At 38.5% G+C, this 24,470-nt stretch overlaps 1 long non-coding RNA gene across 2 annotated transcripts in view; it reads left to right on the forward strand.

Annotated features, from left to right (window-relative positions):
* Nucleotides 1-20,836, forward strand: part of LOC125258244 — a 32,727-nt gene extending 11,891 nt beyond the window's left edge. For both annotated transcript variants that reach the window (XR_007182558.1, XR_007182559.1), the window contains exons 2-4: nucleotides 7,542-7,630; nucleotides 19,645-19,741; nucleotides 20,474-20,836. This is a non-coding gene — a long non-coding RNA (uncharacterized LOC125258244). The remainder of the gene's footprint in view (nucleotides 1-7,541; nucleotides 7,631-19,644; nucleotides 19,742-20,473) is intronic.
* The last annotated feature ends 3,634 nt before the right edge of the window (nucleotides 20,837-24,470 follow it).

Below are 24,470 nucleotides of genomic sequence, written 5' to 3' on the forward strand. Positions count from 1 at the left end.
CTTTAAATCCCGTGGTCCACGCCCACAGAGCTTGCGCTTGCCTTAAACAGTGCCTTAACAAAGTTTACACAGCTAATATAACCCTCAAAATGGATCTTTACAAAGTGTTTGTCATGCATGCGGCATGCATGCGTCGGATTATGTGAGTATTGTATACTGTTATATTGTTTACTTCTGATTTTGAATGAGTTTGATAGTGCTCTGTGGCTAACGGCTAATGCTACTCTGTTGGAGAGATTTATAAAGAATGAAGTTGTGTTTGTGCATTATACAGACTGCAAGTGTTTAATAATGAAAATAGCGACGGCTCTCTTGTCTCCGTGAATACAGTAATAACCGATGGTAACTTTAACCACATTTAACAGTACATTAGCAACATGCTAACGAAACATTTAGAAAGACAGTTTACAAATATCACTAAAAATATCATGTTATCATGGATCATGTCAGTTATTATTGCTCCATCTGCCATTTTTCACTATTGTTCTTGCTTGCTTATTAAAAATCTTGCAATTTTTCATTCGAGGGCACCTTTAATGGGTATAGCTACGGTCTTCAGCTAGTCAACTTGAGATCTTTTCCATCTAAACTGGTTATATCTCTAAAGCCTTGTAGTGGAAGTTTTATGGACAGCAGGGTAATCTCTCTCTCTCTTTTTTAAGTTATGAGAAAGATCCATATTCTTCTGCACAGACTCACGCAGAGCCAAAGCACAACTAAACAATTTTCTTCTGCAAAATGCATGCATTTTTTGTAACCTCTAGAGGGCCAAAAGTTACATAGTGTACCTTTAGCTTTAGTTTAAATGTAACATGAACTAACAGTGAGCTATATATATAGTCAAACCAAAATTTATTCAGACACCCAAGATTTCAGTACAATAAACATTCAGATTTTAGTTTTTCTAAGACAATGTTTGTTTGTTTATTTATCCATGTGTTTTTAGATAACTGGTATCAATCTCAGACAAAATAATTTGCCAGGTCTATGGAAACCCTAATTAGAGCTTGTTACACATTATTAAGCAAGTCACGGTTCTCATGCAATATTGTTGAAATTAACATTAAGACTAATAAATACTGTAACATTGTTCATTGTTAGTTTATGTGAACAAATATAGTTAACTAATGTTAACAAATGAAACTTATTATAAAGTATTACCAAAAAATCTCACCCTGACCCTGTACCAAACCTTTCAAGCTACAAACATCATGCAAAAAAATTAATTAAATAAATAAATAAATAATAATAATAATAAAAGAATTATTCAGCGAGAATGCATTAAATTGATCAGAAGTGACAGTAAAGACTTTTACATTGTCAAATTCTATTTCAGGATAAATGCTGTTTTTTTTTTTTTTTTTTTTTTTTTAAACATTCTTTTGATCAAAGAATCTAGAAAAAAAATGTATTATGGTCTCCACAAAAATATTAAGCAGCACAAGTGTTTTAACAATTGTTTGAATTGATTCATCAGTAATCTCTGAGCAAAGCTATTGCAAGTGTGTTGTGTCATATGGGATTGTTGGGTGTTACTTGCAAACAAACATAAAAAGAACATGACAAGTAAACAGTGTTCAGTTCATATTTTAAATGTATCACCCTGTGAAAAAAAAAGGGAAAAAAAAAAAACCTGTTTGCTGTGAGTAAAATATGAACCCATGTGAACATCATGCTACTGGTTTTGTGTGAAATGTTTCACTTCTAAACATTTCTCTTTTGGGTCTTTTCACCAGAGCAAACTGCAGCAAAACGGTCGATTATTAGTTGTCTCATCTTTTCCCCTGACCCGTAATAGATTGCTGAGTCCCAAACCTCTCTGAACTTTGCAGCAATACAGAAAAGAACATAAGAAGGAAACGATTCCTTGTTCTGCTGTGTATTTTCCCCTTGATCAGCTGTTTAAGTGCATTTATGTCTATTTCTGCCGTTTTTCTCACACACCAGAATCTTTGCTATGAAATTGTCTTCCCATTAGGGCCGTAAAGCAACAGAACACCATTCTGCAGTACAGAGACTCAGCTTGGGTTGTCCTAGATCTGTCCATTTACTTCCCTCTTAAAACAAATAGATGAGTTTAGGAAGTGCTGCTTCCTTAAATATACAATACCTCAACATGTGAGGTATCGTTATGTAACATGTGCACGAAGAATGACTCTTTCCATCCATTATGCAAACTGCTTTTTAACGGCGTCCCTGGCCTTGTATTATACTTTTCCCACAATTGTTTTCGGTTTGTAAATAATGTAATGCAGCCTTGATGAAGAGGAGTAGCCATAAGCTATGCAATAATAATGAACTTTGGGAGCTGGCTTGTGCAGAACTGAAATTATTCTGTTTGAGGATGACTGTTAAATATCTACAGCTGTCGAATTACATCTTCAGGGAGTTTGTTAGATAAAAGAATGCATGTGATTTATTTATTTCACAAACTGTCAGCTGCTCTGAAATACTCTTGATGCTTCAACTGTATTTTTGAGAAGAAAGGAAACTAGATAATGGGGGGTATGTAACCATTTTTGCATGCTGATGTTACATTACCAGCATTTATCTGAATCATTAATCCCTCTGGCAAAAAAATAAATAAAAAATAAAAAATGCTGATGAATTCATTTTACTGTGGAATTTGCACTTAAAAACAGAGGCTTCATGAGTTATGCATAACATTTTCTTATCAAGTTTGGGTTATTAGATTCAAAATGAGGCATAGCGAGACTGTTCTTTGGGAAAAAAGAAAAGAAAAAGACTTTGCTCTAAACGGAGACCTCTGTTTTGCTGTTATCATTGACTCTTTAGTAAAATTTTGACTGTTATTGACTAGAACTTGAGCTAAGCTGACATCTTAGTCTTTAGTCTCACATTTGATGTTGAAGCTCCTTTGTGTTTTGATTGACAGTGATTATAAGCTGTGAAAGTCTCTTATGCCACACATGTGGTTTTAACTAGGAGGATGATTTATTTTATATGTTTTTACCTTTTATTTAATAATTTTTTTTTTTTTTTTTTATCATTTTCATTTATTTTTCATTTAGTTTTTCTACTTTTTAAATGTGTTAAAGATTTTGGGTATAGATTTTATTGTTTTATCACTGTCCCAGACCCAACCTTTCAGTCTTACTGACACTTAACTTGACACTTACGCTGTGTTGAAAACACTGTAACACCTTTTGTGTCAAAAATGATCGGCCATTCAAAAATTGCTTCTAAATCTCTTGTTATACTATATTATCACCAAATATTGGATTCAATCTTTTTGTCAACTTGCTTTCTTTTAATTAGGACAGGTTTTGAGCTTATGCACCTCCATTTTTGAGTAGAAAAAAAACATTATCCTTGGATAATTTCGCATTTTGCATTGTTTATAACACCTAGTGTGCTTTAATGTTTAACCAGGAAATTTGTTTTGAAATGCTTTTATTTTGTACAAAATGGAACAAAGTCACACTTGTGTTCCTGGTCAAAAATGACCTAATGAAATAGCTTATAAATCATCTTGGTTACAAAGGTAACCCTCCTTCCCTGAAGGAGGGAACGGAGACGTACGTCGGACAGACCGACGAATGGGAATCTCGCTTCCCGCTCCCTCTTGCCTAAAAGGATGATGGGACAGGGCTTACACAGAGAGTGACCATCATTTCTGTTCCCTGATAACACACACAGTAAGAGTATTGGATAACACTGGGAAAGCGTGCCCACGCTGCGGAAGCCACATTCTTCCCCGAAGGAGTTATGTGAAGATGTACACATGGACTAACCCTGTATAGCTATACCACATATGGAAGTACTGGGGTGACTCCAACCTGATAAGAGACGGGTTCTCCCAAAGGGAAAGACACAGGCTTTGTTTAGGAGCAACCATGGAATTTACTCATATATGTGTGACCCTGCCGGGATCCCATGGTACCGAGCCAAAATCCGGTTTTCAAGGATGCAACGGAGTATAGGCCTGGTGCCGGACACTCCGCCATGTCCGGCTGCCAAGGGTGGTGGAGGACTCAACAGGGTCTGCCTTGTAGGGACTCTCTGGAGCAATAAGTGCATGTATAGCGCAGCAAGCCGACACTAAGCTGGGGCCTCACGGTGTGTCTGACCAACTGAGGTGAGAACACAGGAGGAGACCGGCTCAACATGAAGGCTATAGAATCTAGCAAATGTGTTAGGTCTCGCCCAGCCTGCAGCTCTACAAATATCTATCAGCGAGGCGCCATGAGCCAGCGCCCAGGAGGATGCAATGCCTCTCATAGAGTGAGCATGCAACCTGAGTGGGCAGGGCACGCCTTGTGCTTGGTAAGCCAAGGCGATGACGTCCACTATCCAGTGGACCATCCTCTGCTTGGAGACAGCCTTTCCCTTCTGCTAGCCTCCTTAACAAAGAGCTGGTCTGAGGTTCTAAGGCTTTGAGTTCTATCTATGTACAGTCACAGAATGCAGACTGGACAGAGCAAAGCCAGGGCTGGGTCTGCCTCCTCCGGGGGCAGCGCTTGCAGATTCACTACCTGGTCCCTGAAGGGAATGGTAGGAACCTTGGGCACATAGCTGGGCCAGAGTCTTAGTACCACGTGGCCGTCACCCAGTCCGAACTCTAGGCACGATTTGTTGACTGAAAATGCCTGCAGGTCTCCTACCCTCTTGATGGAGGCCAATACAATCAGCCGCAAAGTCTTCATAGACAAAATTTTTAAGTCTGCTGAGTGCAAAAGTTCAAAGGGAGGTCTGTGCAGTGCCGTGGTGAGCAAACAGGTTCCACTTCAAGGTGTAAGCACGTCTCGTAGACTGTGCTTGTGCCGAAGTGATGGTGTTACGTACCTCAGGAGGTAAGTCACCTAGAACCTCTGCGTCCCATCCAGGAACCAGACATGAAGTTTCCAGAGGTCTGGACATGGGTGCCAAAGGGGTGCCCTGTCTCTGAGAAAGAAGGTCCTTCCTCAGAGGGATGTGCCAGGGAGGGGCTGTCATGAGGAGCATGAGTTCTGGGAACCAGGTCCGGTTGGGCCAATAGGGCTAAACTAACAATACCTGCTCCTCATCCTCCCTGACTTTGCACAGGGTCTGTGCAAGTAGGCTTACTAGGGGAAATACATATTTGTGTAGGCCCTGGGGCCAGCTGCATGCTAGTGCATCTGTGCCGAGTGTTCCCTCAGACAGGGAGTAAAACAGCTGGCAGTGAGAGGTTTCTGAAGAGACAAACATGTCTACCTGAGCCTCCCGAACTCTCTCCAAATCAGCTGGACCACCTAGGGATTGAGTCGCCACTCTCCCGGGAGCGCAGTTCGACTTCAGATGCTTCTGACTCCATAGGAGGAGATGGCGGGGGAGTTGCAACATGCGACGGCAGCGTAGACCACCTTGTACTTTGATGAACACAATGGTCGCAGTGTTGTCTGGACGGACCAGCATGTCCTTGCCCTGTAACGGCCTCTTCAGGCGGCTCAGTGCAAGACGTACTGCTAGCAACTCAAGACAGTTGATGTGCCAATGTAGTTGGGGCTCCGTCCATACCCCTGACACTGCATGCCCATTGTACGTGGCACCCCAGTCGGTGGCAGAGGCATCGTGAACACCACAGCATGCCTGGACACCTGCTCTAGGGGCACTCCTGCCAGAAGAAACAAGGGGTCCGACCATGGGCTGAAGGCTTGGTGGCACTCCGGAATGATTGCCACTCAGTGTGTGCCGCGTTGCCATGCCCATCTCGGGACTCGGCCGTGAAGCCAGTGCTGAAGCAGTCTCATATGAAGCAAACCAAGCAGGGTTACTGCCGCTGCTGCTACCATATGTCCCAAAAGCCTCTGAAAGAATTTCAGTGGAACCGCCACCCTGCCCTTGAACGTATTCAAGCAGTTCAACACTGACTGAGCACGTTCTTCTGTGTTCTTTGTGAAGACTCAGGGAGACAGAGACCGCCCGAAGGGCAGGACCTTGTTCTGATATGCCCGACCCTTGAACGCAAAGCTCAGGAACGGCCTATGTTGAGGGAGAATCGAGACATGAAAGTACGCATCCTTTGGGTCAATCGCTGCAAAACAATCTCAGGGACGGATGCACTCAAAAATGCATTTCTGCATGAGCATTTTGTACGGTAGCTTGTGAAGGCTCCAATTCAAAACTCACAGGTCCAAAATCGGTCGTAACCCACTGCTTTTCTTGGTACAATGAAGTAGGGGCTGTAGAACCCTGACCTCATATTGGTTGGAAGGACCGGCTCTATTATGTCCTTCGCCAGTAGGAACGCAATCTCCGCACGCAAGACATGGTCATCGACTGCTTTCACTGAAGTGGATGCCCCTGAACCTGGGGGGATGCGAGCGAATTGAATAGCATAGCTGAGCCTGATGGTCCGAATGAGCCAGCGAGACAGACTGGGTAGTGCTAGCCAGGCTCACAGAAATCATACAAGCGGGACCAAAGGGACTGTAGGTGTACCCGCAGTAGGGCAGTGAGGTGGAACACAGGGACGCAGCTTGGCAGTGGCCTGCTCCACAGGAGGGATGCCCGTGTAACCCTTCGCCCGCCCCACAATCAAGGGTGGTGAGGGAGGAGGAGCCACTGGAACGGTTTCGGGCAGTAAAAGGTCCACAAACCCACGAGCTCCTCATGCACCTCCGGGAAGAAAGAAACCAGGGTGGGTGGCTGAGAACCAGCATGCGCCACCCCGAGATACCAATCATCCAGCCTCGAGGGCTCGGTACATGGTGGAGGGTTCCACACGAGCCCGACCCTGTTGGCGGCCTGGGAAATCGTAGCCATCATCTCCAGATCTGTCGCAGACAATGCTACAAATCCCAAAGGCGGCAACACAGCCGAATCATCATCATCATCGTCACCCCCAGAGAAGTCTGGGGCCAGTTTTGGACCAAGGTATTCGGTGGGCCAAAGAAACCTGGCCGTTGGCCTCAAGGAAGCCCTGACAAGGCCCGATCAAACCCCGGAAGTGACAGTGGAAACGCGGCCGGCCCTGGCATGCACTAGCACATCTGCCTTTGGCCTGACAGTGGAAATGCAGCTATTGATCTGAGGATGAAGTGAAAAAGAAATCATCTCTGTGAAAAAGAAAGCCTGCAATACTCAAAATAGTTTGTTTGTGTATATGAATGAGTGTGCATGTATCCATGCATGCACAGGTCCGAGGCCTTTAACTTTGCAAGCACACATGAACATATGTGAACATGAACATGATGAACAAGCTCCTGAACACTAAATATTTCTCTTATTTTCGAGCTCCCCCATTCATTTTCAATGGATGGTCATTTTTGACCAATATAAGCTCAGATCATTGAGGCCTACAATCAGTCAGTTTAAAAAAATAAACTCAAAACCTGTCCTAATTGAAATAAAACAAGTTAAAAAAAGACAATCTATTCTCAGCAATGAATCTTATTAAACATAATTCCTCATAAATCAGTGCTAACGCATGACAATATTCTAAAGCATTTTTAGAGACTAAAATGAGAAGATCATTCAAATTTCTTTATTTTTTTTATACATTTTTCCGTTTGTTCCATTACAACAAAACATTTTCCTTGTTCCTTTTTCCCCAACAGTTAATGTACATGGTTACCAAGGAGACAAGAATGTCAGTAAAAAGCTGAGACAATGTGAGACATGCATGTGAAGAACAAGAATAATCAAGGTAAATGTCAAGAGCAGATTTTTTTAAATTTTTTTTTAATTTTTTTTTTGTTAATTTCCAGTAAAGCTGTAATTTTGAGTTATACAAAAAGTGTTAAACTAATTGTGTGTATTTATTATACATAAAATACTAGCTATGAAATATAGCCTGGTAAGACTGCAATTTTATTCCAGGAGTCTGCCATTTTATTGCAAAAATGTTTAAAATATAATTTCCACAACAGCCATTTCCACCACAGAATGATAATAATACAAAATGCGTATTATTTAAATGTGGTAGAAATCTGTTCAGAAAATTGTTCAGAAAAAGTAACTTCAGAAAACATGACAAAAAGGCCACAAAAGTGAGTACACCCCTAAGTGAAAATGTTCAAATTGGGCCCAAAGTGTCAATATTTGTGTGGCCACCATTATTTTACTGCCTCAACCCTCTTGGGCATGGAGTTCACCAGAGCTTCACAGGTTGCCACTGGAGTCTTCTTCCACTCCTCCATGATGACATCACGGAGCTGGTGGATGTTGGCTCCTCCACCTTCCGTTTAAGAATGCCCCACAGATGCTCAATAGGGTTTAGGTCTGGAGACATGCTTGGCCAGTCCATCACCTTTACCCTCAGCTTCTTTAGCAAGGCAGTGGTCGTCTTGGAGGTGTGTTTGGGGTCGTTATCATGTTGGAATACTGCCCTGCGGCCCAGTCTCCGAAGGGAGGGGATCATGCTCTGCTCATTCATAGTTCCCTGAATAAACTGTAGCTCCCCAGTGCCGGCAGCACTCATGCAGCCCCAGACCATGACACTCCCACCACCATGCTTGACTGTAGGCAAGACACACTTGTCTTTGTAGTCCTCACCTGGTTGCCGCCACACACGCTTGACACCATCTGAACCAAATAAGTTTATCTTGGTCTCATCAGACCACAGGACATGGTTCCAGTAATCTATATCTTTAGTCTGATGTCTTCAGCAAACTATTTGCGGGCTTTCTTGTGCATCATCTTTAGAAGAGGCTTCCTTCTGGGACGACAGCCATTCAGACCAATTTGATGCAGTGTGCAGCGTATGGTCTGACCACTGACAGGCTGACCCCCCACCCCTTCAACCCTTTTACTTAGGGGTGTACTCACTTTTGTGGCCAGTGGTTTAGACATTAATGGCTGTGTGTTGAGTTATTTTGAGGGGACAGCAAATTTACACTGTTATACAAGCTTTACACTCACTACTTTACATTGTAGCAAAGTGTCATTTCTTCAGTGTTTTCACATGAAAAGATATAATAAAATATTTACAAAAATGTGAGGGGTGTACTCACTTCTGTGAGATACTGTGTATATATATGGGTACAGTATATAAAAGAATAAGCAACATTTCCTCGAGCTGCATAAATCAAGAGTGCAGCTTCCAAGAATTAGCATTCTGTCTAACTACTCTGGAGTCTACTGTCATATTTTTTTTTAGCCTCCTTCAGTTGTTTATTTCTATATCTTTGCAGCTGAAAAGAACCAAGCTGTAGGGAGAAAGGAAAGAGTGAATGCTTATACTTCCTGTCAGACGTACTTTTTCTTTTCTGCTTGACAAACTTGATTTTACAATGCAAAATATGCAATATGTGCAGCATTTGGATCCATGAATCACTACGGAGAAGAACTGTCATCTCGCACCACGAGCGCCCGCAACCGCTCCGTGGAAGAGACAGAGAGAGAAATAGATGCAAAGAGAAATAGAAAACGAAAAGGAGAAAGAATGGAAATCTGGAGCAGGCGTAGGTGGTGTTTAGAGGAATAAATAATTCAGCATAGAGCTGATAGATTGTATATTTCTACAGTTACAGTGAAAAGGTAGCAAAGTAAGAAACAATGATTTTCAAATAAGAACTAATATTATCGGCCTTTAGAAATCAAGACAGTGGTTTCAAGAAGCAAACATTTCAAAGGCCATTCAAATCTCTAAACTGACGAAAGCTGAGGTTTTGAAGAATGACATGAAAATGGTATGAATAGTGGACTGATAGGTAAAATAGAGTCATGAGTTGCAAATACAAAACGACTCAGAGTGACTCACTGCCTTCTATGAAACACTTACGTGAAGCACAAAAGTGCTTTTGAACAAATTATGAAAATTGATTTCAGTCTTTGGATGGTTTTTGACAAAAACTGTTCATTTTCTATGCAGCACTTTCTTTTTATTCAAGGGTTGCATTCTTCTTGGTAAGTGCTGATAATGTTCATTTCCACTTAGTGGCTTGGCAGGTCGGAAAGCATTGATACCAATGGAGGGAGTATTGAAGTATTGTACTCATGTCATTTAGATGTTCAATGGCTGATTACATTATAGCCCGATGTGAAGGGCTAATCTTACATTGTACTTTGCCTACTTCACCTCAATAGCAATGCAATGAATTATGTGGCCTGCTGCTATTTACCTCCACTTAATTAAAAACACTTTTATGGCTAAAATATCTCCATTTTTGGAATAAATATATTTTTAATGGAATTTTAACCAGAATGGTATTATAAAGTGAGTGCTTTACAGGATGCCTTTATCCAACAAGTACACAACATTAACAAAACAACAACAACAACAACAACAACAAAAAAAAACAGGAAGATGTAATGTACTCAAAGAGTTTGCACTTGAACATTTCTGAAGATACAAACATTTATGTTTTAATACAAGACTACGGTCACAGAAATATTGCAGGCAAAAAGGGTTCATTGTCTATGGTCAATAGAGTAGCCTAAATGATATTTGTACAGCACACAGAAGTCACTTTCAAACCAAGCAGCTGTCTGTTGGTCAACATGGCAAATTTGCATGACCAACTGAACTGATTTCCAGTTTTGTGGATTCCCATTAAAAAGTAAAAGGTTCCAAAATGGGATTTTCTTTGTGATGCCATGGCATAGAAGAACCATTTTATTTTTGTAAAGAACCTTTTTTCACTATAAGGAACCTTTTGTGCAATAGAATGATTAAAAGTTTGGTATGTTAGTTCACAGAGCATTAACTAATGTTAACAAATACAACTTTTGATTTTAAAAATGTATTAGCAAATGTTGAAATTAATATTAACTAAGATTAATACTGTAGACATCTTGTTCATTGTTATTCATTGTTAATGTTATATAGTTAAAGGGTTAGTTCACCCAAAACTGAAAATTCTGTTATCATTTACTCACCCTCATGTTGTTCCAAAACCGTAAGACTTTTGTTTATCTTTGGAACACAACTTTTTTGTGAAATCTGAGAGCAAAATATTCCGCGCGTTTATGAGAGCACCACGACTTATGTGTGTTGTGTTGACACGAGAGCAGACGTTGTCGCGTTGGAGATTAATATTTTGCAAACAAAGCACTTGCGTTGCTTCATAAAACTGATGTTAAACCACATGGATTAATGATGTCTTTACTACCTTTCTCAGGCCTGAAAATGTTTTTGCCATAGGCTGTAATTGGAGAGACAAAGTTCTCAAATTTCATGAAAAAGATCTTCATTTGTGTTCCAAAGATGAATAAATGTCTTATGATTTTGAAATGACATGAGGGTGAGTAATTAATGACCAAATTTTCAGTTTTTGGGTGAACTAACCCTTTAAAGATGCCCTAGAACTTTTTTTTAAAAGATGTAATATAAGTCTAAGGTGTCCCCTGAATGTGTCTGTGAAGTTTCAGCTCAAAATACCCCATAGATTTTTTTAAATTAATTTTTTTAACTGCCTATTTTGGGGCATAATTAGAAAAAAGCCGATTTCAGGTTGCGGCCCCTTTTAAATCGCGTTCTCCGCCCCCTCCCGAGCTCTCGACTCTATCACAGCATAAACAAAGTTTACACAGCTAATATAACCCTCAAAATGGATCTTTACAAAGTGTTCGTCATGCATACTGAATGCATGCGTCGGATTATGTGAGTATTGTATTTATTTGGGTGTTTACATTTGATTTTGAATGAGTTTGATAGTGCTCCGTGGCTAACGGCTAATGCTACACTGTTGGAGAGATTTATAAAGAATGAAGTTGTGTTTATGCATTATACAGACTGCAAGTGTTTAAAAATGAAAATAACGACAGCTCTTGTCTCCGTGAATACAGTAAGAAACAATGGTAAATTTAACCACATTTAACAGTACATTAGCAACATGCTAACGAAACATTTAGAAAGACAATTCACAAATATAACTAAAAATATCATGTTATCATGGATCATGTCAGTTATTATTGCTCCATCTGCCATTTTTCGCTGTTTTCCTTGCTTGCTTACCTAGTCTGATTATTCAGCAGTGCACATCCAGACGTCCTGCCCTTGTGTAATGCCTCAATCATGGGCTGGCTGGCATATGCAAATATTGGGGCGTACACCCCGACTGTTACGTAACAGTCGGTGTTATGTTGCGATTCGCCTGTTTTCCGGAGGTCTTTTAAACAAATGAGATTTATATAAGAAGGAGGAAACAATGGAGTTTGAAACTCACTGTATGTCTTTTCCATGTACTGAACCCTTGTTATTTAACTATGCCAATATAAATTCAATTTTTAATTCTAGGGCACCTTTAACTAATATTAACAAATGAAGGTTAATTGTAAAGGATTACCAAAAGTTCTTCATGGAACCATAGATGCCAATAAGGAACCTTTATTTTTAAGGATAAGAAGAAGAAGAAGAAAAAAAGGATTTTCTGATTTCTAAATAAAATAAAGGTTATTGGAATACATCTTACCAGAAAATACTGTTTCAGTCTTTCTACTTAGTGTAAATGTTTTATTTACACTAAGTACTAATAGAGATAGATACTATTTATACTTAATGCAAATAGTGGCAGATACTATTTGCACCATAGTGTATTGTAGTATGTTAAAAAACATTATGCAATAATAACAACACATTCAGTGTGTTTTATTATATTTATTAAAATTATAAATAGATTTTTTGGACATTACTTGTCCCTGTCCCAAAAGACCTCCCCCACACATACTCCTATTCGTTACACACTTTATTCCCACTAATAAATACCCGTCATGCACTTTATTTCCACTACTTGAATGTTTTCTTAATTTTTATTTAAAATAAATACCTTTCCGAGTTGATATGCAATGGTAAAAGGGACAAGAATTATATCAGGAAAAGGCAGATTCGAACTCGAGTCGGTCGTATTAAAAATTAATGCCACCTGCCTACACTGTAAAAATAATTGTATGTTTAACTTAAAGTAAGTTACCTGGTTGCTTTCAAATTTTGAGTTAATACAATGAAGGTGATTGGTTTAATCAACAGAAACTCAAAATATTAAGTTGATTTGACAAAAGAAAAAATGTTGTGATAACAAATCATGAAAATAATTTCTCTCCACACCTCTGATCCTGTTATCAGCAGGAGTTCTTTTGTAATTTTGCTTAATCAGACAATGGGGGCGGAGTTACTGTAGCCTCTGCCAACATGGCAAGCTATTTGCATTTGGTGTAAACAGGCACTCCGATAATTCAGTGTGTTACTTTCCATTTCTTTGTAATTAATTGTGAAATTTACTAGCAATTTCTGAGTATAAATTGTTTCTATTCCAAATTGTTTCCAGTGTATATACTTACTGGTTTTTGCCTGTGACAATTCACAGAACAATAGTAAATCTGACCGCACCTTAATGCTTTCTAAACTGTATATCCATTTTGGAGCTCATATATAGTGCACCATGGTGAAAGGTATTGGTATTACATTTAAACAGAACTGAAGTGTTGTTTATTGGTTGCCCCTGTGCAGACAGAGCTATATGTGTGTTTTATTGCATGCTGGGAACATCAACTGTCAATGCAATTGTCCCTAAGACTTGGCAGGACTTGATTTTGTCCATGGGGAATTGACTGGCTCATTAGATCGTTGTCATTTGCTAATTGCTGTGATCTCATTTGAGTGACCGGTTGCCGAAAACACGTCATCAAAGAAAAGAAGAGATGTCAGAGGGAGAGATGTTATTTTGATTTAAGATTACGAGGGCACATTATGTGCACAGATAAATCATTTATAATAAATTCTGCAACATCCCATTAAAAAACAGAATTGTCAATTTTGATTTCATGGTGACTTTACAAAACATGAGTAATCGTTCTCAAATCCTATTTGGCTGATACACTTTAAAATGTATGAATTTGCTTTTGGATGACATTTTTACCCAAAGCAACCCATAATTTTCAATAATAAAAAAAAAATCAGTTATCCTTAGACATGCTGCTATTTTACCAACATTGCCGTATTCCGTCATGCGTCCCTATCCCATAGGAGTACATGATATCAGAAGCTTTCTGCTCTGAAAAACACTGACCCACTGACTTTGCATAAAATGTCTCTTTATTAATTTATTATAGATTACTACACAAATCCCTTTCTTAACCATGCTCCACAGGAATCTAGCTCTCCTGCAGTGCTGCAAAGGCAAAAGCTGAACTTTTTTATTCCACACTTGCATACATACATAAATATACAAACAAACAAATAAATGAATGAATAAATAAATATACAAGTCCAAGTAGAGAACTAGCAAACAAAAGTAAACAGTTCCCCCAAATGCAGCCCAACTTTTACTTATAAATTCTCACTCCGTGCTGGTATTACGCTAGCTTGTTCACTTGAGCTGATGTCAGAAACTCGTCTTGCCTCCCCTTTGTTAATCTGCAGTAAACAACACTGTGTCTGGGGAGTTTGCATTGCGTGGGGACATATTTTTACTCCAAAAAAAGTAAAAGAAAGAGAAAGAAAGCGGGGGAAAGAGCGAGTGAGAGCATGATTAAATATGATGCCTCTCACACTCTACAGTGTGCACAATGATAAAAGCTGTTATGACATCCTGTTGACAGGTTAAACCCGCAAATCCAGTTAATTGACGTTGCCTCAGATTCATGTTGCCGTATCAGAGATTTTGCGAGTTTCATATCGTTAGCGTGCGAGTATCTTCTTCCCCGGAGTGAGGTCTTGCGTATAGCAATGTTGCCAGCAAAATCTCTATCTTTTCTGATATCGTGAGTAATCACTCAGACCTTGTGTAATTCATTTGTTCACATTATGTTGAGTGATTACATGCTTTTCTTGTACATGCTTCTCTTTTCATTTCAGAAGTGGTGGCATCCTTGTGAATTATACATGTAGATGTTTGAATTTTATGCTGTGAAATATATTATTTGTCGTATAGAGGAGACCTGGGTTAATTGTCACACGGTTGTTTACTCCACTGAATGTTTAAAAAAAAAAGAGAAAAAAATCAGTATAGGCACATTCCTTAAAGTCTTACTGATCACAACTACAGAGCGGTGCAGGGATGACGTCAAAACCCAGAAGACTAATTCGCCACTGGTCCCGTTGAGATTTTGCTATATGGGGTTTTATAATGGGGTTTTTCAATTTATGAGTGAAATAAAGCTTGTGGTAAATATAACTTGTTACTTTGAGATTTTGTTCTACAACGTAAATTACACACACCCAAACCGAAAACTTGTAATTTGAATTATTATTATTTTTTTCTTAAAAAAAACATATGTTTATAGTTTGGGGTGTTAGCAGTTTTCGCACAGGCTTTATTTCACTCATAAATTGAAAAACTTATAAATCCCCATAGGAAAATCTCAAGGGAACCAGGGGTGAATTAGTCTTCTGGGTTTTGTTGTCATCCCTGCACCGCTCTATTAGTGCCTAGGGAAAAATATACAGTTAATTTAACACACATTTACAATAGTGGGGCATGTTGTCACATTGAGAAGCTGCTACTGGAATACTAGAACATACAAAAAACCTGCATACAAAACATGCATTTGTTTAATTAGACTTTTGATTTAGAATTGTGTACAGTACTGTGCCCCAGTCTCCTCGATAGGTTGTAAATCTCTTTTTCACATTATGGCAAATTTATGCAAAATCGTGTATTGCATTGGAGATTTTTTCTCATCTAATAAAATATATTTCAGTCGTAGGTACTGTCCGTCACAGGTATGACAACCTGATGTAATCTTTTTAGATTTTTCTTCTTTGAGGGATCGACTGAAATGCAGATGAGAGATATCTGAAGTGGGAGAGATTTTTCCCTCTCAACATCATATTGAAAGACACACTGCCTTACACAGTTTACAGGTGCATGTTGCATTAAGAATAATTCATTATTTTGACTAATTCTTTTTTTTTTTAAATTGTTTTTCAATTAGGACTGTTAATTAACAACAATTTATTTCTTAAAAAAAATATTATAAATGATATTATGAAATTATGAAAACAGCATTTAAATAATGATTCAATACATCATCAATCTTTCTTCCAAAACATGTTTTTGTCTCATGCTGATTCACTATGGTAAGCCTGTTATAAGTGTTTATATTTTAGACTTGACGGGATGGTTTTTGCAGTAAATTTCGTATTCATCACTTGTCCGTGCGTGTCTCGTCATATCCGGGAATCACCCGTTTTAAAGGTGCCCTAGAATCAAAAATTTAATTTACCTTGGCATAGTTGAATAACAAGGGTTCAGTGCATGGAAATGACATACAGTGAGTTTCAAACTCCATTGTTTCCTCCTCCTTATGTAAATCTCATTTGTTTAAAAGACCTCCGGAAAAAGGAATCTCAACATAACACCGACTGTTGCGTAACAGTCGGGGTCATTAATATGTATGACCTCAATATTTGCATATGCCAACCCATGTTCAAGACATTACACAAGGGCAGGCAGTATTAAAGGTGCCCTTGATTCAAAAATTGAATTTACCCTGGCATAGTTAAATAACAAGAGTTCATTACATGGAAAAGACATACAGTGAGTCTCAAACCCCATTGTTTCCTCCTTCTTATATAAATCTCATTTGTTTAAACGACCTCCGAAGAACAGGCGAATCTCAACATAACACCGACTGTTACGTAACAGTCGGGGTGAACGCCCCAATATTTGCATAATGCCAGCCCACGTTCCCAACAATTATCAAAGGCATTACACAAGGGCAGCCAGTTAATGTCTGGAGCTGCACACAGCCGAATCATCAGACTAGGTAAGCAAGCAAGAACAACAGCGAAAAATGGCAGATGGAGCAATAATAACTGACATGATCCATGATATCATGATATTTTTAGTGATATTTGTAAATTGTCTTTCTAAATGTTTCGTTAGCATGTTGCTAATGTACTGTTAAATGAGGTTAAAGTTACCAAAGTTTCTTACTGTATTCACGGAGACAAGACTGTCGTTATTTTCATTTTTTAAACACTTGCAGTCTGTATAATGCATAAACACAACTTCATTCTTTATAAATCTCTCCAACAGTGTAGCATTAGCCGTTAGCCACGGAGCCCAGCCTCAGATTCACTCAGAATAAAACTTTTAACATCCAAATAAATAATTTACTCACATAATTCGAAGCATGCATACAGCATGCATGACGAACATCTTGTAAAGATCCATTTGAGGGTTATATTAGCTGTGTGAACTTTGTAAATGCGCTGTAATATAGTTGACAGCTCGTGTGGCAGGAAGCACGCGTCTTAAAGGGGCGGCGTCGAGTGTAAATCAGTGCATTGTTAATGATGCCCCAAAATAGGCAGTTAAAAAAATGGGGTATTTTGAGCTGAAACTTCACAGACACATTCAGGGGACACCTTAGACTTATATTAAATCTTGTGAAAGAACGTTCATTGGGCACCTTTAACGTCTGGATCTGTGCACAGCTGAATCATCAGACTAGGTAAGCAAGCAAGGACAATAGCGAAAAATGGCAGATGGAGAGATAATAACTGACATGATCCATGATAACATGATATTTCAGAATCAAATGTAAACATCCAAATAAATACTGTACTCACAAGAATCGATGCATGCATGGAACATGAATGACGAACATCTTGTAAAGATCCATTTGAGGGTTATATTAGCTGTGTGAACTTTGTTTATGCACTGTATAACTGCACTTATAGTCGAGAGCTCAGGAGGGCAGGGAGTGAGAGATTTAAAGAGGCCACGCAGCCTGAATCGGTGCATAGTTAATGATGCCCCAAAATAGGCAGTTAAAAAAATTTATTAAAAAAAAATCTATAGGTTATTTTGAGCTGAAACTTCACAGACACATTCAGGGGACACCTTAGACTTGTATTACATCTTTTGAAAAGACGTTCTACGGCACCTTAATAAAACTCTGAACAGTAAATAGTCTGCTGGCAAAAAGAAAATGCTAGAAAATGCTTTTTGCTAGTTTTAGCCTAACGCAGTCATCATTTTCACATCCTGCGCCATGTTGTTTAAATAGCAACTGCGTTTGCACCCATTTGTGTGCCCATGGGTCTCACAACGAGGTGTGTTCAGGCGCCATTGACAGCTGAAACCTGGCACAATATTTTTTTGTTATTTAAAAAGCACTTTAGTAATATATGCCTATAGGCGGGTGCACAACGAGTGTACACTCTGCTTATTACTCACACAGGGACGTGCAGCAGCACACAAACATGCCAAATAATAAAAATAAAAGGATTACAATGTAAGAGATTTATTATTGTGTGCATAAAGGTAAAAATGCTTTGGTGGAATCCGGCTTTGTCCTGTAGATGGTCTGTTCACGTACTTTAACCTCAGATCCGTTTCCTCGGTAGAGAAGCGTTCAGTTTTTACGCTTGCAAATTCCGCCATATAAATAGCAAATCCACCATGGCGCGAGTGCAACTGGCTTTTAAAGGGAATGGGAGATGAGACTCTCATTGGTTTATTGCACATTAAGCCCAAAACACATCCATTACTCATTAAGAGAATAGGGGCAACCCTTTTAACCAACCATTTTTCCCGTCGTTAAACTAGCAAAAGTGGATTCAGACACGCCCTAAGTGCACTTGCACCATGCACATTAGACCATGCGCTTAGATCATTAAAATAAGTTTTTTACCGTGGTTTACCTTACCTTAGTTTTTTGTGACAGCACCACTAGCCAATTCTGCTCCAAAAGAGGAGACCTGATTCAAACTTCAAACAAACATATGCAAAGGCTATACCAAGGAAATAATTCATTTTTTATTATCTTTCCAGCTTATTTTTAATAAAAGAGCAGGCGTGACAATTTTAAACTTGAATGTGCAAGGCTTTCGGTGTCAGCAGTCTGCAGTTATTATTTAGCTGTGCAAAAACATTGTTCATTGTGCTGCTGGATGTTGTAAACTGGTATTTGTTTTCAAATTATTTTAATTTATTAACATAATAATAAACACTATATTGTAGAGCAATTGTTTTACCATTTATGAATTGAAGTCTTGCACATACACAGAAAATATTCTTTCTTTCCAAGAAAACTGAGTTTAAAACCAGAATATAATTGCTGATAGGTTAAATATTTCAAGAGGGTTACCAACGGGTATGTTTTGGGTTAGGGCTTGGTTAGGACAATATATCAGTTAAATGTATGCAATTAAACAACTAATTAATTCCTGAAAAATAAAACAAAACAAATACAGAACTAAATAGTAAGTGTAATATTGAATAGTACTGAATAGTAAGTGCAATAAAAAGTGTAAAAACTAATTCATAAAAAAAAAAAAAAAAACCTAGGGTCCTAGAAATGCGGTCCTGAAACTGCAGCCTCTGGTATTGCATGAATATTGTATCAGGCCCCATTGACCTATATGTACATTTCCCGATGAAATGCCATCCTTAAATATGGTGCTCATAGCATGAAAAAAAGCAATTGTCATAAAGTCTGTATGTGTAAATAAAGAAAAAAAATCTAAAAAAAATTGCACTGAAAATGTTCTGAAAGGTTTACTGCAAACTGATTGACAAACTTGGATTGGATTGCTGTGGACTGTAGGCCAGTGATAGGCTCTTTTTTATGTTTACTCAATGCTTAACACTATGGTTTTATAAGCAAATATTCATATACAGTTAATTGTGATTAATTTAAATAATTAACATATCATGTAATTAATTTGACTTTGACTTAAATAATTGTCTAATAATCTCTTATACTGCATTAGTTTCAAATTCAGTACAAATTGTCACTCACTAACCATAATGTTTCCTCATTGTACAGATGCTTTCTCATCCTCACCTACATCTATCCTTACACCTGACCAGAATGTTGACTTTGAGCCTGTGAGAAATGTTTGTGCTGTCTGCTAATTAAATATGTGAGTATTTAAAAACAACCACCAGCTGTAAATAGCATGAATGTCTGTCCCCGGGGAAGCTGGCAAGCTGTTCTCTTTCTCGTTTCTCACGAGTCACAAACAACAATTTCAAGGAGTCTCATGTTTCTGTTACAGGGGACCCAGTGTTATTTGTACAATCAGATTTTTTTATGAGATGCATAGAACTCTGCACTCAAAGATGCAAAGGGACAGTATCTCAGAAGGTCGTGTATGTACAGCTTTTAATTAATAAGGGCACCTTGCACCATTCTCAGCTGTTCTGTCTACATAGTTAAACGAGTTAAAAGAGAATAGTCTTACTTTACTCACTAAATGTTTCTTCATGCATTTTGATTCATTCCATTTCAACCATGCCATTTTAACTGCAATTCAAACATTAGATTCGAAATGAAGAGCATTTTTTTATATATATATTTCAATGGTGAACGTCCTATTAGTGCCACTGTCAACAAATGTAATTGCAAAAATAACAACCATTTTCAGACAGGTTTTTCTGAATGGTGGTGACCTTCGATGTTTGCATCTACACTAAAGGAGCGTGAAAACATGAGCATTTACCCTCCGCTTATCAATAAATAATCAAGAATAAATCTACCCGTACAGAACAAATGACAGACAATAGTTTTGGAGGGAATATATTATGAATGGCCTAAGGCTAAGACTCTATATTGGAGATGTGTAGGATAAACCATTTATAATTATCTCTTCAAGGTCATAGTTTTGATCAGAATACATTACATCAGTCAAATCACATCTGAAAATCCTGCATACACAGAGGTTCGGGACTCCACGAAGCCCCAGTGTGGCTTGCCATTGGAAATAACTGACTTCAGGTCTCTAGCTGTTTGCTGTAAGTAGTGAAAAGGTGGTTTAAATTGCTTGCTTATAGCTAAGATGGGATGGGAGAAAATATTTTAACATTGAAAAATTACACACATTACTTTTAAGTGGTTCTTTGTTTATCCGCTGTAGGGAAAAGGACAGATGGCATTTAAATAAGATTACTCAGTCTTAGTGTTTTTGTAAACTGTGTCTGCTTTATGGTAGGAACACACACACACAGAGAGAGAGAGAGAGAGAGAGAGAGAGAGAGAGAGAGAGAGAGCGGCAAAACTTTGTGGCTAAGATGGATATACTGTAAAAAATTGTTTTAATTGTAACAGGAAATAATGTTAAAAGTTTAATATATATATATATATATATATATATATATATATATATATATATATATATATATATATATTAAACTTTTATACTGTATAATTAGCTGAGAAATTTTGAAATTATATTGATATATTTTTTATGTAACTATGACTTTTTAGTGCTGTCAAGTGATTAATCACGTCCAATATAAAAGTTTGTGTTTACATAATATATGTATGTATATATAAATACTAGGGATGCACCAATACCATTTTTTTTAAGGACCGAGTACGAGTACCGATACTTTTTTCTAGTACTCACTGATACGAATGCTTATACATTTATTAATTTCTCTCTTTCTTTCTTTCTCTCTCTTTTTTTTTTTTTTTTTGGTGATGTGGCAGTTTTCCAAGCACAACACAGTGAGACTAAGAATGTAGGACAGCTTCTTTATTATTACTCTAATGAAAAAAAATAATAATTTTATGTGCTTGTCACAAACTTAAAGAACAAAAATTTCCTTCAAAGGGCATAATTACCGATAAATATAATTGTTGTTATATAAAAATAAATTTACAAACAATACAACAAATACTATAGAGATACAAATTCAAAATAAACTTGTTTTTCAGATACAGTAGGTTTATTTACCATGTATACTACATTTATTTAACATATTTTGTTGTTTTATATTAATGACAAACATAGGCTACAGTCCCTTTAAGACCGAATCCATGGATACTGACACATATCCTGTTTTCACCCAAATGTTTACGTCCACTTAAGCCATAACCAACTGTATTTACGTGAGATACTCCACACGATGGACATTTTGACAACTATGTGTGTGTTTAACATGGGCATCTGAACCATTGTATGTGGGTTGGACAAGACCCACCCACTTTTTACGACCAATGATATTGGACCCACTCACTTTTACCGTTTCTAATTCAGCATTTGTCTGTTCATTTTTCAGAGCATGTCAGTCACTTGTACAATATAAAAAAAACTTACTGTTAATAGGTCACAGCTCAGACACTTAGCCCTATCCATTAATTGGTGAGGTATTCCTTTGGATATGCAATCTCTTTATTCTTTTCCCCAAATCATTACCGTCTCGCCCTATATTTTCACAGGGTGATCATAGCCACGAATTTATAATTTACGAAATGATTATTTATTTAGTAGTAGTAGTAGTAGTAGTAGTAGTAGTAGTAGTAGTAGTAGTAGTAGTAGTAGTAGTAGTAGTAGTAGTAGTAGTAGTAGTAGTAGTAGCAGTAGTAGCAGTAGTAGTAGCAGTAGCTTAGGCTATAAAAAGTTAGGCCATTCTGGTTTTTCCTCTTCTTCTGCATGTCAGTTCGCAGTATTTCCCACGCGCCAGTATTCAGTTGCGCTTATCAGTGCAACATCTTGTGCGGAAGATAGGCGATAGATAGATAGATAGATAGGTGGCATCAGGAGCGGACATGTTCTAGAGGGCAGATACATTGCTCTAAGATGGCTGGAGCAAGAGGGCATCTTAAGAACTACCACTCCCAGGTCACCACACGTGGAAACTGGGGGGCAAGATGGCCAACTATTAAGGACTAGAAAACCCAGGTTGCCAGAGAGAGCAGCTGCAACTAATAAGACCAGCAGCAAGGTCTAATAGATGGTGTGGGAGAATGGTGAAATGTGCTTGAAGACATGTACCTGTGAAACAAAGAAGACTAAGTCTTTTTATTGTTAGCTGAAGTTGAAATCCTTCTGTTTGATTATTAAACCCACACCTGCAAAAAAGACTGTTGAAGCAGTTTTTACTGGGAAACTACACAAGCTAAAGATCCTGAACCTCTAAGGCTGTCACACATGGTGGAGAATGCGGGCATGTAGATAACTGCTGATGTTCTAGAGAGACGTGGATGACCTCACAAACCTGATTTCTAAGCTAAGTACACAGTCAATTAATTGTAAAATTGAGGAATTACTGAAAACAATGATAGAAAGTAGTAAAATCCCGCAGCAAATCCAAGCGGCCTTACTGGAAGAACAAAAGAGGGCTAATAACCTTAAAGTCAGAGAATTGGAATTGGAACTGAAAGAAGTCCAAGATGTTAGCAGGATACGGGCTAGTGACTTTATTCTTAAAATGGGAGAGCATAGTGATGTTGAAGCCCTATAGTGATGGTCCCCAAGCCAGATGGCAAAGTAAGGTTCTGCAACGACTTTAGGAAGTTAAATGAGTTATCAAAGTTTGTACCCTGTGCCCCACATTGGTGAATTGATTGACAGGCAAGGCAAAGCACACTTCATTACAATACTCAATCTAACAAAAGGCTACTGGCAAGTTTCCTTATTCCAGATTCCAAAAAGAAGACTGCTTTTGCAACACCAGAGGGGTTACCATTATACTCGCTTAGCCATTATACTCGCTTAGCCTTTGGCCTTCATGGGGCTCCGGCCACTTTCCAAAGGCTCATGAACCGCGTTCTTCAGCCTCATCAGCAGTATGCTGCTGCTTATTTAGGTGATGTGGTGATCCACAGTTCACACTGGGAAAGCCATCTTGGATTGGTACAGAAGGTACTGGATTCCCTCAGAGAGGCAGGCTTGACTGCAAACCCCCAAAAATGTAAAATTGCCTACAGCAAAAAAGAGTTTCTGGACTACACAATAGGCAGGGGTTTAGTACAACCTCAAGAAGCCAAAGTTGGGGCAATTCAAAACTGGCCTAGACCACAAACCAAAAGACAAGTAAAGTCCTTCTTTGGCCTAACTTTTCAAGTCTTGTTGCACCCATCGCAGAATTAACCATTAACAGACACTCCAGAATGGTAAGATGGAACAAAGAGGCCTTCTCCGAGTTAAAGAGGATGTTGTGTTCCAGACCGATCTTGAGATCCTCAGACTTCACAAAATAATTCCTGGTGCAGACTGATGCCTCTGATGGTGGGTCTAGGAGCAGTCCTTTCTCAAACACATAGAGGTGAGGAACATCCTGTACTCTACATCAGCAAGAAACTGGCAAAGCATGAAAACAATTATGCCACAATTGAGAAAGAGTGCCTGGCTATTAAATGGGCACTAGAGACACTCAAGTACTACTTACTGGGGAGGAAATTTGTACTAATGACAGACCATGCACCACTGCAATGGATGGTCCAGAATAAGAAGAGCAATGGCAGAATAACTAGATGATTACTAGATGTCTACAAGCATTGAACTTCTCTGTTGACCACAGGCCAGGATGATGCCACGGAAATGCTGATGCCCTCTCTTGCATAGATGTCCTCTTTACAGCGGCCTGCCAACTAAGAACCTCAGAGTAGAGGAGGGGGTATGTGGCATCAGGAGCGGACATGTTCTAGAGGGCAGATACATTGCTCTAAGATGGCTGGAGCAAGAGGGCATCTTAAGAACTACCACTCCCAGGTCACCACACATGAAAACTGGGGGGCAAGATGGCCGTCTGTTAAGGACTACAAAACCCAGGTTATGCCATAGTATATCCATACAATAACAAAAACTAAAAAACATTAAAAAACTAAAAAACAATTTTTTTTTTTAACATGCTGGAACCATCATA

Source organism: Megalobrama amblycephala, linkage group LG22 (genome assembly GCF_018812025.1).
Source record: "Megalobrama amblycephala isolate DHTTF-2021 linkage group LG22, ASM1881202v1, whole genome shotgun sequence".
Taxonomy (NCBI): domain Eukaryota; kingdom Metazoa; phylum Chordata; class Actinopteri; order Cypriniformes; family Xenocyprididae; genus Megalobrama; species Megalobrama amblycephala.